General features: G+C 36.5%; 1 long non-coding RNA gene across 1 annotated transcript; it reads right to left on the bottom strand.

Annotated features, from left to right (window-relative positions):
* Positions 1-1,429: 1,429 nt before the first annotated feature.
* Positions 1,430-16,015, bottom strand: LOC123383493. The gene is made up of 3 exons (XR_006593247.1): positions 14,948-16,015; positions 12,301-14,161; positions 1,430-1,481 (listed from the first exon to the last, which is right to left on the bottom strand). It is a non-coding gene; the product is annotated as an uncharacterized LOC123383493 (long non-coding RNA).
* Positions 16,016-16,312: the final 297 nt, after the last annotated feature.

Raw genomic sequence — 16,312 nt, 5'->3', positions numbered from 1 at the left:
TTCTGTTGCTGTTTTTTTCTTGATTATTGAAAATTAGAGACATACACAACAGAAGAAAACAATACACCACCTCCAACCAACTAATAATAGAGAACATATTAAAATACTTAAAGCCCCCTGTGTACCCTTCCTTAACTACATTCCTTCTCTATTCACCATAAGATTTATTCTCTTGAATTGGATGCTTTCCTCCTTGCATTCTTAATACATGGATGTATATCACAAAGCAATATATTGATGCTCATTTTAATTACAATTTCTTCATATCTTCCAAATGCAAGTACTAGAGCTGTTACATAATCAAATATATATCCTTTGCTTCATATCTGCCCAAATTTCCACTTATAAGGTTCTTTGTATTATGAGGCTACAGCATATCAGGGATTATCTCTACTGCACTTACTACTAGCAGTATGATCCTTGCTTCTATCTAACCAGCCTTTGATATGATTCCAAAATTCATTCTTAGAGTCAGCTTCCTAAAACCACTGTCATTATCAAGTATCTTAGTTTTCCCCGACAATAGATTCTGTGATGAGAATTTGAATGAAAGTAGTTTGAATGAAAGTAGGTGAGCCAAAATCTTGGAAACCCTGGTAGGGGAATGAAAATGTGAGAGATGGAAGAAAACAAACCAAAAAACAATTTGTTACTGAGCAGCTAACTCATGAAGTTAAGTTGGGCTCAATCTGTATGGGGAACCAGGCCCCACAGTCATCTACTTAAGGATAAAGGAGGCTGTGGTATTTATCCTTTCGCTCTCCACCGTCATTGGCAGAGGGAAGATACTACTCTCTGGCACTTTGGACCTGCCCCATGGATGCCCTGGGAGAAAACCCTTGGTAGAGAGCTGCTGATGCTTCCTGGAGGATGCCATTGGCATGTACTGAAATGGTGAGTACAAAATGGACACGGGTAAGGCACTGACAGCACCTGCTGCTATCTTCCACTGTCCGTGGACTTCTCTTTCTATACACAGATCTGATGACATCATAGCCCTGATTTAAAATGCTAAATGGCTTCCCAATTCCTGTAAGAAAAATAAATTCAAACACTCATATGTGAAACTTAAGAAACAAAAGAAAAGAACAAAGGGGCAGGGGAGAGAAACAAAAAAAAAAACAGACTCTTAATTTATAGAGAACTGATGGATACCAGAAGGGAGGTGGGTGAGGGGATGGGTGAAATAGGTGATGGGGATTAAGTACACTTATCTTAGGGTGGCTGGGTGTCTCAGTCCGTGGAGCGTCGGACTTTGGCTCAGGTCATAATCTCATGGTTTCTGAGTTCAAGCCTCTCATCAGGTTTGCTACTGTCAGCACAGAGTCTGCTTCAGATCCTCTGTCCCCCTTTCTCTCTGCCCCTCTCCCATTCACACACACTCGCTCTCTCAAAAATAAACAAACTTTAAAAAAAAGAGTACACTTACCTTGATGAGCATTGAGTAATATATGGAATTGTTGAATCACTGTATTGTACACCTGAAACAAATATAACACTGTATGTCAATTACCCTGGAATTAAAGTTTTTAAAAAAACCTAAAAAAAAGAAGAAAAAGAAAAAGAAATCCAAATACTAAAATAAAATGAAGCATAAAGAGACTCTTCAAAATCATTAATCTAAAAAACAAATGAACAAACAAAAATAAACAGAAACAGAATCATAAATACAGAGAAAACTGGTAGTTGCCAGAGGGGAAGGGCATTGGGGGATGGGCAAAATAGGTGAAAGAGATTAAGAAGTACAAATTTCCAGTTACAAAATAAGTAAGTCATGGGGATAAGTACGGCATAGGGAATATAGTCAATAATATTGTAATACGTTTTTATGGTGGCAGATGGTGACTACGCTTACCATAGTGAACATTTTCTAATGTATATGTTGTACACCTGAAACTAATATTATCTATCAATTATATTTCATTTAAAAGGTTTTAAAAATCATTTCTAAATCTACTTAAGAAGCTATATTCTAGATGTGCCATTTTTCTCGTCCCTATCCACTTTGGAGTGTGGTATTTTATTTAACTTTTAACTTATTTTTTATTCCAATTACCCAGGAAATTTATAGGCCTTTTTCATGGAGAGAGTTAGAGAAGAACCCCATATAACAATACTAGCGCAAGAAGATGTGCTTTTACCTGTCAGAGATGATGTGGGTCCGACAGATTCTCTACACTCTTATCTAATGACCACAAGTAATCTGTGTATACTATATTCACAAAATTAGAATTTTGCAGGAATCTCAATTTCCATAGTAAATCCAGATATAATATATGATGTGTTTTATATTATATCAGTCATTTCTATAACTTATTTGAATAAAATAGTTTTCAGTTTGTATAAAGGAGAATCACTGGTTCCAGTTCTCCAGAAGCTGGGGATGGGAGTGGGATGGGGAGTAAATTCAGTAAACTCGTCTTCTCTACCCTCATTTACTTCCTCGAATCAGTTTATATGTCATGGTGTGTGAGTTGCTCTTTCAGTTGGTTTAAAATAGTACTTCTCCTAATGTTTTTCTGTACTGGTAGTAGGCACTACTCAGTAAGTCCCTTTGATGACACGATAGTTCGTGTTTCTTAGATTCTCTCAGAGCACAGAGCCTGCTGGCTAATCATATGATTAAGTGCGCTTAGGCCATTCTGGATGAGTGTGGAAAGGAATAGACCTCATATTGTCCAAATTCATTTACTGCCTGCCCTTTGTACTATTTAAGGAGGTAGAGGTTTCAAATTACTTCTTACTTTCATCTGTGGTTTTGACCACAGTAAAAAAAGCAATACACTTAAGTCCCTTTGGGAAAGTTGTTTTGTCAATGCACTAACTAGCTTCTTGTTACACATTCTTTTGCATTTTACTTCAACTTTGGATTCCTGAATGCAAGTTTTCCAACAATATTTTGTGCTCTAATAAAATGGAAATAGTCTACATCATTTACATTTTCTTTTATGCATACATTTTAAAAACTACAATATTTCAATTTATATTTGGTAGTGTACAAATGAACTGAACTGAAAATACACAAGAGAAATATTCCAAAAGTGATACTAAATGTTTAGGAGGGAGAGTGTAGTGGAAACCACCCCTTGGGCCTCATAGTTCTTCAGAAGCTAAACCAAACATTCTCTTTTATGATTTTATCTTTATTGTTGCTACATTACAAACCAAAGCACCTTGCATTTCACCTCTTATATTTTCTCTAAAATAAGATCAATAAACACAGTAAAAAGGAACTTCTTGTATAGTCCTTTTATGGACAATTTTCTATGGATTTTGCAAGTGTATGCTAGCCATTTCTTTAAATGTAACTATATATCTCAATATAGGAAAAACATGTGGAAGATAGGTTATTATTAAAAATCCTTCAGAAATATTTTGGTAACAGTATATTGAAAAATGCTTTTGTGTTTTTCTGTTGGAAAGACATTTTTAAAGGCTTAATACAGGGTTTTATGGTGTGAAGATAAGTACATGTTTATATCTATGTAATATAATTATGTTTTGGAAAAAAATGAAAATAAAACAATTCTATAGATGCAGGACTTTAAAAACATGGGGATAAAAATAATCTTTCTAAAAGCTCAAAGACAAGGTGCCTGGATGGCGTAGTTGGTTGAGCATCTGACTCTTGATTTCGGCTCAGGTCATGATCTCATGGTTTGTGAGATGGAACTCCACATTGGGCTCTGCACTGATAGTGTGGGGCCTGCTTGGGATTCTCTCTCTTCCTCTCTCTCTGCCCTCCCCTGCTCACATGCATGCATAGGCACATTCTCTCTCAGTCTCCTCAAAATAAATGGATAAACTTCAAAATAAATAAATTAATTAATTAATTAAAGCTCAAAGAGTATGTAATGGAAAATTTGAATGTTATGGCCAGGAAATAGCAATTAAAAGATGGACAGGCTATTGTATTACTAAGCTGTCTAAAAACAAACTCCCCATGATCTATCTTGTTTCTGATTATAAAGTTTTTTTTAGTCAGTAACTATCTGAAACTTGATTTTTTTTCAGTTCTTTGTCTTTAGAAACCAGAGAAGACAGAGAGTTGGAATAAAACTGCAAATAATTATAATACCCCCATCTTCAGGGACAGACAATATACAGAGATATATAATTTAATAACCATTTCAGTAAAAATGTTAAATATAGAAGAATACAACAGAGGTAGTAATGCCAGCCAGGACAGGAGGATGATATGACACATCAGAAAAGCTAGTCCTGGAAGAAACATGAAGTAGATATTGTGGGAGTGAATAAACCACACTGCTGTGAACACTCTTATCCATGCCTCTTGGTGAATAGACGTAAGAATTGGTGTTGGATAGATATAGATATAGATATAGATAAATATATAGATATCTATGGAGAGAGAGAGAGCAACTGAGTCATAGATATGCATATCTTCAGGCTTAGTAGATACTGCCTAAAAGATTTCCAATGTGTTTGTCACAATCCACACTTGAATCAGCAGTATATGAGAGTGTCACTTGTTTTATAAACATGTCACTACTTGGAAGGTAAAAGGAAGACAAGGGCTGTTGGAGGTAGAGTTTGGAGGTGAATAGAATGATCCAGGCTGAGGTACAGAATATACAAAGGCCTAAGGAGAAAGGAAAACACAGCTCATTTGAAGTTATCATGGTGTGTATGTTTGTGGATGAGCAATGATAGAAAATGAGACTTGAAAAAAAAAGAAAGAAAATGAGACTAAATAGGAATAAGCAAGGCATGAGATCATAAGAGGTTTTGCATGCCATATGCAAAGATTTGAAATTTATCTTTTGTAAGAGACAATTTTATATTTATATAATATTCATTTTATAATTCATATATATATAATATTTATTTATACGTCTACTCTAGAAAGCTCATTCCTTTTTTGCTTTTAATTGAAGCATAGTTGACACATTAGTTTCAAGTGTACAACATAGTGATTCCACAAGTCTGTATGTTACGCTATGCTCACCATAAGTGTAGCTACCATCTGTCACCATACAATGCTATTAGAATAGCATTGACTATCTTCCCTATGTTGTACCTTTCATTCCCATGACTTTTTTATCGCATAACTGGAAGCCTGTACCTCTCACTCCCCTTCATCCATTTTGCCGATCCTTCCACCCACCATACTCCCCACCCCAGCGATCATTAGTTTGTTCTCTGTATTTATAAGTTTGTTTCTCGTTTTGTTTGTTCATTTGTTTTGTTCCTTAGATTCCACATGAAATCATATGAAATCATGTGAAATCATATGGTATTTGTCTTTCTCTGGCTTATTTCAGTTAGCATAATACCTTCTAGGTCCATCCATGTTGTTAAGTATAAATGACTAAGTTTAAATCTCTTCTGCTTGTAAGGCCCTTATCATGGAAGGGCCAAGCAGTGTCATATGAAAAGCAACAAAAGAGAATTGGTTAACCAGGACTGTCTGTGGTCTGGATTTCAAAAGAGAAAAATAAAAGAGAGTCTTTGAGATGGGTGTGAGCTGTGTCTTCTCTATCCATTCATCTATCATTGGACACTTGGGTTGCTTTCATATCTTGGCTATTGTAAATAGTGTTGCAGTAAACATAGGGGTGCATATATCTTTTCAAATTAGTGTTTTCATTTTACTTGGCTAAATTGCCAATGGTGGAATTACTGGGTCATATGGTAGTTCTGTTTTTAATTTTTTGAGGAACGTCAATACTGTTTTCCATAGTAGCAATTTACATTCCCAAGGAACATTGCACTAGGGTTCCCTTTTCTCCACATCCTCACCAACACTTGTTATATCTTGTCTTTTTTTAAAAAAAATTTTAATACTGTTATTCATTTTTGAGAGAGAGAGACAGAGCATGAGCAGGGGAGGGGCAGAGAGAGAGAGAGAGAGGGAGGCACAGAATCCAAAGCAGGTTCCAGGCTCTGAGCTGTCATTACAGCACCCCACGAGGGGCTGGAATCCACGAACCATGAGATCATGACCTGAGCCAAAGTCAGACACTTAACCACCTGAGCCACCCAGGCACCCCCTTGTCTTTTTGATACTAGACATTCTAACAAGTGTAAGGTGACATCTCATTGTGGTTTTGATTTGCATTTCCCTGATAATGAGTGATGGTGAGCATCTTTTCATGTGTCGGCCATCTGTATGTCTTCTTTGGAAAAATGTTTATTTAGGTCGTCTGCCCATTTTTAATTGGATTATTTATGGGATTTTTTTTTTATGTCGAGTTGTACAAGTTCTTTATACATTTTGGCTATTAACCCTTTATTGGATATGTCATATGCACATATCCTCTCCATTCAGTATGTGTTCTTTTGGTTTTATTGATGGTTTTCTTCACTGTGTAAAAGCTTTTTATTTTGGTGTAGTCCCAATAGTTTATTTTTGCTTTTGTCTCCCTTGGCTGAGAAGAACATATCTAGAAAAATGATGCTAAGGCTAACGTCAAAAAAATTACTGCCTATGTTTTCTCCTAGGAGTTTTATGATTTCAGGTATCACATTTAGGTTTTTAATCCATTTTGAGTATTTTTTGTGTATGGTGTAAGAAAGTGGTCCAGTCTCATTCTTTTGCATGTAGTTGTCTAGTTTTCCCAGCACCATTTACTGAAGAGACTGTCTTTTCAAGAGATTTAACTTTTATCTTAAAAGTAACAGGAAACCAATAAATATGTACAGATTTTCAAATGTTAATTAAACTTCAATAAAGCAATTTAGAATAAAAAGGAATGAAGGATTTTTGAAAGACCACAGTAGCCAACCTTAAGGAGCTCCTAACAATCAAAGCTGGACTATTTTGTGGGAAAAAGAGAAAGATGGCATTGGATTTAAACCCATAGGATAAAACCCATAGAAAAATATAAAAATATCCTTAAGTCCATACGGATATAGATAAATCACCAGATAAATAAGTAGAGAAGAAGGGACAGCTCTTTCTTTGAGCAGAATTCCAAACGACACATGTAGGAAGAAAGAGGGAAATAGAAAAATTTACTAGTAAGCGTTCATGATGGTAATAATTGATGCAGACTAGCTCCACTGCTGGAATCTAAAAATGGTGGGTAAACGTTTGTTGAGAAATAGAATTTGCATAGTGTCAAACTATCTCTTCAGAAATATTGTCAGCTACAAATGGAAAGATAGTAAATTTACAGTGGAAAAACCTGGAAACAACTATCTTATTGGTAACATGGGTAACAGAACCAGTAATAAGACATGCTGACATAATGAAGGGTTTGATGTAATGCACAAAGGGCCCAAGATCATGTCTGTGGTATTCTTGACAAAAATGTATAACCTCATTAAATCATGAAAAAACATCAGACAAGCCCAAATTGAGGACCATCTACAAAGTAACTTATTGGTACATGTCAACAGTATCAAGATCATAAAAGACAAGGAAAGACCCAGAAATCATCAGAGATTGGAAGAGACTAAGGAGACACAGCAACTAAATGCAATATGGAATATGACATTGGATCCTGCAACAGAAAGATGGGAATTAGTGGAAAACTTGGTGAAATGTGAATAAGATTTATAGTTCAGGGAGTAGTACTGAATCAGTATTAATGTACTGATTATGATAGTTGGTACATAAAATGTTAACTTTAGGAGAAGCTGGATGAGGGATATATGAGAACTCTTCACTATTTTTGCAAATCTTCTGTAAGTATAAATTAATTCCATATTAGTAATTTAAAAAATATAACTGATCCTTCATGGTAGGGAAGGAAGTAGAGATGGTCATTGCCTGAAACACAGTGACTTCAGTGAGTAGCTGTGAAAAGAATGAATATATGAAATGATAAAAGATAAGTTACCTAACTCCCAAAAGGTGAGCAGTGGCCGAAAATGCCATAATAAAAGGGACCTAGATGCTTCCTCATCATTTATTTCAGAACAGAACATCTAAGTCAAACATTAAATTTCAAAATGTACTAAAACCCACAGCACTTAGTTCTCTTAGAACAATAACAACAAAATACAAAGAACAAATGGAATAGAAGTTTTATGTTGGAGAAAGACAGAAGCATCTACCAAGTGGGCCTCAAACAGAAACAAAAACAAGTTTCTGTTTTTAAAACAAAAATAAAAAACCAGAATGTACTAACAGAGGGAGCAGTGATACATTTAATCCCTGAGTTAAGATACATTACAAAAAGGCATTTTAATACCTATATTTAAACACTTCATAGAAACAGAGAGATTGAAATCCAAAAACCAGTACATGTACCAACTTAAAATACCCAGTAGAAAGGAAAGTGAGAATTGTGACACCTATGTGTTTTGTTAGCACAGTGAAAAGAAGGAAAATAAAAGCAATAAAAATTATGAAGACGACATTTAGGACCTCAAGTTAAAGCTGCTTATGGAAGCAAAATTATTACTGCATAGAATGAGTTGCCTAGTATGTTCGCCTTATGTGGTTATTGAGCACTCCAACTATAGGTAGTCCAATTCGAGTTGTGTTGTAATTGTACAATATGTACCCTATTTTGAAGACTTAGTATGAAGCAAATAATGTACATTATCTTATGAATTTTTATACTGATTACATATTGGAATAGTACTCTAGACAGAGTTGGTTAATAAAATTAGTAAATTAATATCATGTAATTATTTTACTTTTTGAATGTGACTCCTAGAAAATTCAAAATCACTTCCGTGACATACATTTTATTTCTGCTCGCATTATATTTCGTTTGGATAGCACTCATACAGACGATGAAAGAGAGCTGAGTAGGGAAGCAATATTTTCAGCAGCATAGAGCCTAATCAGTAAAATTCTAGCATTTCTTTTTAATATTTATTATTTATTCTTACATTCATACTCTTTTAAATTTCCGCTGGCACCACCTTTTCACTTCAGAAATGAAATATTCATCAACTATTTAGTAAGGCCTTAATTCCGAGACATGGTGTTCTGGAGGAACATGATGACAGTGTTGCTAAAGTATCTGATGCTGTAGCCTGGCAAGCCTTTGGGGTATAGGCAGACCTGGCTCCTAGGGATGGACCTCATGTGGCATGTTGTAATTTATGTCTTTCAGTATCCAGCATAGAATTTGCTTTCAATGTCTCTTAAAAGATCCTGTCACTTTTTTCTAGACTTACCCAGTTTCTGGGGGCTAAAGGACAAAAGGGACACGAGGGAAAAAATAATTTTGTTCCTCTTTGGGTTTATACCCTGTCTTCCTTTCTGCTCTGAAATCCTAATGAGATACAGCACACATCCAATAATATCAAAGCCTCTCTTCTATTTTTCTCTGTTGAAATTCAGACCATGGACAGTCCTGGTTAACCAACTCTCTTTTATTGCTGTTCACTTGATACTGCTTGGCCCTTCCATGACAAGGGCCATATAAGAAAAGGAGATTTAAACTTAGCCATTCCTACTTGATATGTCTCACTTGAGTCCTCTATTAATTATTATCAAACTCTTTGGTCTCATGAACCCTGAACTCTGATCAAAGAGAGCTGATCAACTCTGATCATTGAGGGCCCAAAAGAGATTTTATTAACATGCATTATAACTATCCACAGTTGCCATATGAGAAATTAAAACCACGATGTTTTAAAAAAAACATTTATCAATTCGTTTAAAATGACAATAGGGGCACCTGGTTGGCTCAGTCGGTTAAGCATCCAACTTTGGCTCAGGTTATGACCTTGCACTTTGTGAGTTCGGGCCCCACATCAGTGCTGATAGCTCAGAGCCTGGAGCTTGCTTCTGATTCTGTGTCTCCCTCTCTCTCTGCTCCTATCCCGCTTCTGCTCTCTCTCAGAAATAATAAATGAATAAATTTTTAAAAAATAATAAAAAATGAAAATGACAATAATAAACCTATTAATATGTTTATAACATTTTTATGAAAAATAACAACTACATTTTTTAAACGAAAATTAGTGAGAAGAATGAGATTGTTTTACATTTTTTTGAAATCTCTAAGTCTGGTTTAATAGAAGACAAGTGAATATCATATCTGTTTCTGCATTTAAGCTGGCGCAATGTATAGTTTTGGCTGATGTGTATGGATAAAATCTGGCCCCATACAGGTATAGAGGCTGAAAAGGGAGGAATATGTTAACGATTTTCTCAGGTAATTGTATGTATACCTCTTCATCACTATACTCAAATGGGCAAGTGGCAATTTCTTAAAGGTTGGTGATAATGTGGGATTTGAAACTATTACCAATGATCTTTTTGTTCTTTGTTACAGTATAATCTTGCATACCAGATTTTTTGACCTCGCAGATTTCCTTTAAGTAGTGTCATGGACTCCATGGACTGTTGTTCTAGACAAAAATGTAGGCCTAAATAACCTCCTCAGTTCTTTCTCCTAGAATGACACTCTTGTTATGCCTGTGTGTTCATTGTAAAGGACATTTCCTTCAGTACAGACATAGGTTAGAAAGGTCTTGGTCAAAAGCAGAAATTTTTTAGCATATCACTTTTCCCATGTAAATCTTCCTTCTCAGAGCCCTAGGTCTCCTGATGACCCTTTCTTTTTTTTTCTTTTTTTTTTTTTTTTTTAAATTTATGTCAGAGAACCAACTCCATGACACTGATCAAGGAGCACAGGAGTGAGTTGTCAAGATTATAAATATTAGTATAAGTAGTCAATAAAAAGTTACTAAATATGTAAATGTGATATCACACATTTGTAGTTTTCACTAATTTCCTATCTCTGGATTGTAGATGTTAGCAAGTGAAAATATTGACTTAATTAGGTTTCCTGGTATGAAAAATAATGAGTTAAAATTCAGACATACACAAGAAATGCAAGTACAAGAGAATTTTACTTGCTGATGAATTTTAATAAAGATGGCCATATCTTATTTATATTTAAGTCCCTTCTCACACCTAGAACTTTGATTTATAGGTAGTCTTCTGTCACAATCAGCTCATCCATAAATTAACTCCTTTAATGAAATGGTGAATCCCTAATTTATGAATTTACTCATTACCCTTCCTCAATTTCTATGGTGTATCTTTAATATTGACATATAAATCTTGCTTTTAATTATTTTACTACTTTATATTATATAGTAACCTTAACATCTACAAGTCAGCATTCTTTCTCCATACTTTCTAGGAGACAGAAGAGTACAGATATAACACTTTTTTCTCTCTGTTCATTGTGCCATGCTCAACTGTTAGTAAATTTTTTCTTTGGTTTCCCTAAGATTTATGTAAGGTCCACTACGATCCTGCTATGGGGTGACTGTACCAACAGACACAGCTGCTTTGGGCTATCATATTTGAGTCATTCAGTTGACTCCCTCACTAGGCTTTTCTAACCATACTTGACTTCCTTTGGCATTTTTCCACAGGGAGAGAATGTGCTGGTCTGGCTGACCTAACTCTCCAATCAACTAGACAGTTGTGTTTCTCACTGTAAATTAATAGATTGGCATTCAGTTTTATTCTAAAGTATCCTGACAGTTGGTTGGTGTAGGCCAACCTCCCGAAGTCTCATCAACACTAAACCACTGAAAACATGGACTTTCTAGACCTGGGTCATGAGAAACGCATTAATGAATTTCTACTGGGTGAGAGCCCTTAGCAGCTTTTTTTCTCTGTCAATGCACTTATATGTCAGAATGCTATTTGTTGCTTTCCACATATCTCTGAGATAATATCCATAGTTGAGATATAACAGATGTCTTGAGTTCAGTATTAGGTAGAAAAGTTACTATTTCCTTACAAGGGACAGCATTTTTCTTTAGATAAAGCCGCTTTAAATAGGCTTACCGTATCTTCCATATAAACCAGGAAGCAGACTTAATTGCTATACCCCAGGAAGAATTTCAAAAAAAATCATACTCAATGCATTATTTTTTTAAGTTTTTTTTTCTATATTTTGTACTGGTTGAGTTGAGATAAATTTAACAATTTTTGTCTTAAAAAGGAGAATGAAACAAGCCACAAGAGACTCTTAACGATAGAGAACAAACTGAGAGTTAATGCAGGGAGGTAGGTGGGGGGTGGGCTAGATGGCTGATGGGTACTAAGGAGGGCACTTATTGTGATGAGCACCAGGTGTTGTATGTAAGTGATGAATCACCAAATTCTACTCCTGAAACCAATATTTTACTGTACGTTAACTAAAATTTAAATTTGAAAAAAAGGAGAAAAAAAATTGTCTTGAGAAATAAACCTATTTGCACTGAGACAAAATATAGTCAGGTTGTCCAGAAGTGGGGAATAATCCTGGAGGTAAATAGAATGAAGTTCCATTTTCCTTTTCAAACCATCACCACTAAAGCCTTTTGGTTAACACTGGAAAATACTTTGCAGTGCACACATACCTGTAATATTTAGTGTGCCAGATTTCTCTTGATACAGCCTGACAGAGGAGGAGAATAAATGCTATTTCCATTTTAGAGATAAGGAAACAGAGGCCCAGGTGGTTCCATGACTTGTCCAAATTCACATAGCTAGTAAGATCCAGGTTGAACGGTGTCTATATTTGTCAAGCAAGAAGACACAGATAAACAATTCAAATGCATTATAAATTACTGCTACTCGGTAGTGAGTTAAACTAACATACAGCGAGATTGCTCTTCCTGCACATACTTTGGAAGAAGTGTTAGGTGAATTGCTATTAGAATACTTATTTTTTTCTTACTTTGCTGAATGCGTTGTTTTGCTAAACTGTTTCATCTAGGTCTCTCAGAATTTGTTCCAACAAAGCGGGGATGCTTTGTTGTCTCATCAAATGGATATATTAAGACACCATCCAGTGCTTTGGGTGTGCAAAGCATGCAACATCCCAAACATAACTAGGTATTGGTAATAACACTACAAGTTCTTCCCCCCTCCTTCCATGTGTACCGATGAGAATTCAGATTGATTCCTTTTCGTAGGACTCTCATCAAAACAGAAAAAAAAAATGTATGGCGCAGTTATAATAGCATACACTGTATTATCAAATATAGTCTGCTTTGACAAACATCACTGGAAACCAAATCCTCCCTTTATGGTGTTATATGACTGATGAGTAGACAAATTTCCCATAGACCAGCTCCTAGCTTCATACATTTCCTTGTTTCTCCTCCCCTGTCTGCAAACCTTCAATGTGGAGTTTCTTAGAGCATGTTCATGTAATAGTTATACCTCTGGTCCTGTGTATCCCTGTCACAACACTGGGGCAGACAGAATGGTGAACTATAGGAGTTTTTGTGGAAGCCATTGCTGTGTGGATGATTAGAAATAACTTTTCTTGGACATGTCTGAAAACCACACAGATATCTCCCAGTAAATTCAAAGTAAATCTTTCCCACCTGACCTTCACCTTAGTCATATCCCAGAAGTTTCTTTGGCTATGCAAGTGGCAATGACAGAAGGAAAATGTGACAGAAGGCATGTCACAATGCAAAGAAACTGGACTACAAAAATTAATCTTAAAGTGCAAATTTTACAAAACACAGTATCATGTGAACACATTGCTCTAGGCCTTTGGAAAAATCACCAGCACATATAGGACCTTGATGCTACAGCATCCTTAGCTTCATGGAGCATCTGCTTTGGCCAGATGCCCATATCTGTTCTTCCGGCTCTGTTGATGTTCTTCCATGGCTCTCTTTTTCAGAGTCTACCTTGTATTTTCTCATAACCTAAAAGTTTCTTTATACCAAACGACTGGCTCCTCAAGTCCATAAAATGCAATAATTAAGTAATCACAAGGTTTAATATATATGTACTCAAGTGACCTAAGCTTCAGAGAACCCTCCCAGGGTAAGGATATTCCAGCCATGCTTGGTTCCTGAAATGCAGTGATTAGTGTCCTTTCCAATTATGTTTCCTTCTGTACAATGTATCTCCTGCATGTTGCATTTTAAAACTTCAAGGGTTGGTGAAAATCTATTGCTCTAGTTTAGAAAAGCCCAATCTGCCTAATTCAACCAGCCTCCAGCCTTTGTCACCAAGAATTCAACTCAAGTGCCCTTGTTGACTTTTCTGGTTATTAGATCTGCAGGCCCTGAGCATACTTCTGCACTCTCAGCCATCTGTTTATTCACCGAGGGTCTAAGTATAACAGATTGTCTATGTCTTTGGCTTGCCTTTCTGAATTGGTTCACTTTGGTGCCTCTGACTATGAGAGATTGGTTTCAGATGCGTTCTTCATGCAGGGCTCTTCTTGACCACATACCTCTCAGTAGCCAGAGACTAGAATAAGAGAATAGAATAAAACATTAAAATTTTTACATCAACAGTCCCAGCCACACTAACTGTGTGTGGTGTGTGTGTAGGTCTTTGTGTGAATGTGTGACTTCTTAAATATCCATTATTTTCATACCTTAAGAAATGGGGAAGGAGTGCGGGTATCAACCATGGTTGGCAAAGTAAAAATAATCTTGCACTGGTGACCGCTGATACTGATAGTGAAAGTATGTTGGTAGCTATAATAACATACCCTTAAGTATTTTTTAAAATATTTGCATCCATAGGAACTAAATCTTTTGATTTCCTGACCTTGGACAAGTGAACCAATAGGACATAAGCCCCTACTTTTGATGCAGTAACAGTGAAGGAAATAGGCCAGTGAAGATCATTCCCAGCGAAGGAAGATCATTTTAGCAGAATTGAGTCCTGTTCATTGATTAGAAATAATGCAGTGTGTAATCTACTTGTTCAGATCATATTTTGAGACTTGCAAAAGTTTTCAGAAAATATAAGTGAAAAAGCTCTAAATAGACAGTTTTTCCCTGGAGAAGGAGCATAACATGTCCATAGCACCCTCAGTAAATCTGTTTCAAGACCCCAGGATTTAGGAATGAGTATTTATGACTCATACGGATGGACTAAGGAATACTGGGATATATTGCAGTTTTGCCCCTCACCCTCCTATACATGTCTAACCACATTTTCCATCATATTTTATAGCTTTATTCCTGGGACAAAAATAAATCAGATATCAGTCTTCCATGTAAAACTGTGAGACACAACACTTACCTTTTGACTTAGAATAGGTTAGAGTAGAGCTTGTATTAATCCAACGAGGATACAGAAGTTACATTTTATCTTCACATGGTCTCTGTAGCAGAGTGGTCTTGTCACCTGGAAGCTCAGAGCTCCAAGATGAAAGAAACAGAAAGTGCCATAAAGACAGAAAATTGCCTATCTAACATTTTGGTCTTTCCCAGTGACCCTGAATGAGCTAACTGATAGCCAAGTAACCTAGAAATCCAAATTCTTGGAGAAGTACTTGGAGTGGTTTATATGGTGACAACCAAACACTCTACATTCACCCCAGAGGTCACAGCCACAACTAAAGCCACTTAGCCAGAGTACTCAAAGATATCTACAGGCTAGGGAAATATTGAGAGGCATAGAGAAAAGGAGGCAACGTGAAGAGAGTGAATTGTGTTTCTCTCTTGTTCTGGTTAGGTATTTTATACAATAAATCATTACAAAACTAGTGGCTTGCCAAAACAATTTACTCTTATCTCTTACAATACACTAGCTTGAGAATTTAGGCAGGGCTTGGTGAGACAATGTTTTTGTTCCATGTGGCACTGACATGGCCAATCCATAGTATTTATCTGGTGGTTGAACTGGTCTGGAGGATCCAAGATGGCCTCACTGACATGCTTACCAACTAGGCATGGACTGCTGGAAGTCTTGGCTCAGCTGTGTCTCTCTCCCCACCTATGCTGCTTCTGCACGAGTTCTGTTCAACAGGGTACTTGGATATATTACTTGTCAGCTCTGGGCTCCAAGAGGACAGAAGTGATAACTGCTCATCCTCCAAAATGTTATGCCTGTCCTATGGACTGAATGTTTGTGTCCCTCCCCAAAATTCTTATTTTGAAGCCCCAATCCTGAGTGTAAGGGTATTTGGAGGTGGGTCCTTGAGGGAGTAATTAGGGTTGGATTAACTCATAAGGGTGGAGCCCTTATGATGGAATTAATACCCTTCAAAAAAGAGGAAGAGGGGTGCCTGGGTGGCTCAGTCACTTAAGCATCCGACTTCAGCTCAGGTCATGATCTCAGTGTGTGGGTTCGAGCCCCATGTCAGGGTCTGTGCTGACACCACAGAAGCTGATTCTATGTCCCCCTGTCTCTCTGACCCTCCCCCACTCATGCTCTGTCTCTCTTTCAAGCATAGGGGCACATGTACCCCAATGTTTATAGCAGCACTTTCAACAATAGTCAAATTATGGAAAGAGGCTAAATGTCCATCAACTGACGAATGGATAAAGAAGATGTGGTTTATATATACAATGGAATACTACTTGTCAATGAGAAAGAATTAAATCTGGCCATTTGTAGCAACGTGGACGGAACTGGAGGGTATTATGCTAAGTGAAATAAGTC

This window comes from Felis catus, chromosome X, assembly GCF_018350175.1.
Source record: "Felis catus isolate Fca126 chromosome X, F.catus_Fca126_mat1.0, whole genome shotgun sequence".
Classification (NCBI taxonomy): domain Eukaryota; kingdom Metazoa; phylum Chordata; class Mammalia; order Carnivora; family Felidae; genus Felis; species Felis catus.
Note: the sequence above shows the minus strand (reverse complement) of the source record. Positions and strands in the feature narration are given on the sequence as shown.